The sequence below is a fragment of the Pteropus vampyrus genome, unplaced genomic scaffold, assembly GCF_000151845.1.
Source record: "Pteropus vampyrus isolate Shadow unplaced genomic scaffold, Pvam_2.0 Scaffold72, whole genome shotgun sequence".
Taxonomy (NCBI): Eukaryota; Metazoa; Chordata; class Mammalia; order Chiroptera; family Pteropodidae; genus Pteropus; species Pteropus vampyrus.
In genome coordinates, this window is record NW_011888853.1 from 330947 (window position 1) to 333694 (window position 2748).

At 54.4% G+C, this 2748-nt stretch overlaps 1 protein-coding gene across 1 annotated transcript in view; it reads right to left on the reverse strand.

The window, feature by feature from the left end:
• SLC39A11 (solute carrier family 39 member 11) overlaps window positions 1-2748 on the reverse strand; it is a 229639-nt gene that overhangs the window by 199845 nt on the left and 27046 nt on the right. The gene's annotated exons all lie outside the window — the stretch shown is intronic.

The following is a 2748-nucleotide window of genomic DNA, read 5'->3' on the forward strand; positions in this document are numbered from 1 at the left end:
CCCGCCACTCCCGACTGGGTCCAACCCTCCTCCAGGGCTTTCCCGCGCTCCTCGAGGCTGCACTGCAAGGCTCACTTCCACTAAACTCACTGCAGGGTGACAACTTCCCCCGTCAAATTGATTAAGCCGCTAAGAGACGTCATGATGTCATGTGCCTAGGCTATGAACTTGTCACCAAAAGAGTGAACCGAGCGGCATCTCCCCGGGGTTCCCGGCTGAGCACCGGCCTGGCCCTTGGTCCTGCTCCTGTTCTTAATTTCCTGCTGTCTATTGTCTCTCTGATAACCGCTGAAAGAGGGAAGGGTATTATTTAATTGCTTTAAAGATATCGGACAAGCCATTACGGAGGTTATCTGCTTCCCAACCCCTCGATTTCTCTGGCTCGAGGTTTGGTTACTTAGCTACTAACCGAGCTGACAGGAAGGAGAGGTAGCCCCGATGTGACGGTGTAGTGTGGCTTCCTTCAGCAGATGGAGGAGAAAGTCAAAAGAACAGCCCTTGGGAGTCAGACAGGGACCTGGAGCCTGAAGGTGGCTGCCGAGTACAGGTGGCAGCAAAGTGAGACGATTCTTTTGAGACATTCAAAGTGGGAGGAGGAGGCCTGCATCACCTGGACAGAATCAACAATTGTTCTAGAGTACACATTTTCTGCTGCCAAGGCCAACGTGGTTCGGACCCCTTTCACCCAGCCCTGCAGAAGAGACCGCTGTGCCTAGATGGGGCCACCCACCTTGACACATGGGGAGAGCGAGAGGGAAGACTTCACATGTGAAGGGGCGGGGGGCTTTCACTGTATCAGATCATCCGAGATAAGGAGCCTTGTTGGAGGAAGTCACTGAGAAGACATGGCCACCAGGTGACCTGAGAGCTGGACCCTGGTAACCAGAGGTTCCTCTCTTGCTCCCTTGTCCTTGGAATGTATGTTCCACCCACTGTTCCCATACTAGGAGCCACTCACTTCAAGGACGCACCCTTGAGAGGGCAGTGTGTCCTTGAGACCACCTGGACGGTATACATGGCTGACCCCTGGTAAAGCCTCTATATAAATTTTAAGATGCTGATGGAGAGTATAGAGATCTGCTCGTCCTGCAGTGTCCCAAAGAAGCCTCCTGCGTAGGTTCCCTGGATCAGTAGAACCATCACCTACCAATCTGGAGTAGCCTGCCTCTCTCTTCAGTCTCTCTTCGCCCTCCATGCACGGTGGGAGGTAGGAAGTAGTCTCGAATCTCACCTGGGGGGCTCCGGAGGTTAGGAACCAACAAACATATGGAAGGCGCCAACTCATTATGCAAAGTGCCTTGAAAAAAGTATTCAGCTGGTCCTCCGGAAGCAGTCATATTAAAACTAAATATATACATATGATGCATTGTCTCATCAGGGTCCCCGCAGGGGGTGGGGGACACTGAGAGTCAGTGGTTCATTTCTTAGATAGATAACACAGAGGAATTTGAGGGTGCGGTGGGCACCTCCTGGAGCTTCCTTTTCCTCCTCTTTCCCGGAAACCAGTTGAATCATTGGTTTGAACACCATTGGGAGCGGGTGCTGTGGCAGCTGTGTCCCTGACCATGCGGAGCTCTCCTGCGCTTAATTCAGCTCTGCCCTCCCTCTACCAGCTAATGGTGAGCAGGGCACGCCCCTGCTAGGGAGCTTCCGGCCCCAGCCCCTCCACCCTGCACACCTGCATCCAGAGAGGAGCTGGCTCTCAGCCGGGCTGGGACATGAGGGAACCCCTGGCTCAGCTTCCATCGAGCCCCCCAGACTCCAGGACAGCAGATTCGAGTCCCATCATGACCTCAGAGACGAATCCAATGGAAACCCCTGCCTTCCACCCTCACAGTAGGTGACCCGAGATGCAGAGGGTACCCCCAGAGGCAGTGTGGTCCAGCTGACTGCTACCTTACCTTACTTAGCCCATGGTTCCCTTCCCCGGTCACTCGTCCATCTCTACGGCTCACCCTACCTGCTGAACAGCCTGTGACTTTAACTTTCCACTGGCGAACTGGAAATCACATAATAGGATGGACGAAGCAGCTGAGCCTAGAGAGAAAACTGTAGTTGGCATCTGCTTTCTGCTTCCCATTCTCTAAAACTGTACTGGGGATAGTGTGTGTGTGTGTGTGTGTGTGTGTGTGTGTGTGTGTGTGTGTGTGTGTGGTGTGTGTGTACTTGGAGAAGGATAAGGAAGAAGAGGCTGCAGAATCGATTATGACTTATTAAACTATTGGAACGCAGGCTGAATGAATCATCACTCAAAAAATAAGGAGCCGCAACCTGATGCGGCACTGCTCCCCTTCTCGCATGCTCCCCTTTGCTCCCTCACAGCAGGAACGGGGAGGGGCTGTGCTGGCTTGGACCAGCAGGTGCCAGCGGGCAGCTTAAGGAAGGGCCACTACGCCTCCAAGCTGTGGAAAGCTGGGACAGTTGGGCTGAGTCGCTCGGTGCTGAGCCTCTGTCTGCTCCTTGAACCCAAGTGCAGGCTCACACAGTGTGCTGTGGGACGTTGGGGACTGCACGGAGCAGGGTGCCCCCCACGCATTTCCTCCTTGCCCTTCCCCTGGCCCGACGCCCAGAGATGACCCACAGTAGATAGCTCTGTAAACCTGTCTGACCGAGATGCCAGAGGTTCCCCCCACCCCAAACAACTGTGGATCACCCCTCCCTCCGCCACCACTCCAGCTGCCTGGAATACGCTGGGTGAAAAAGAACCAATTCTGTGAATCAGAAGGCAAGCAGCGTGGGTGCTGCCAC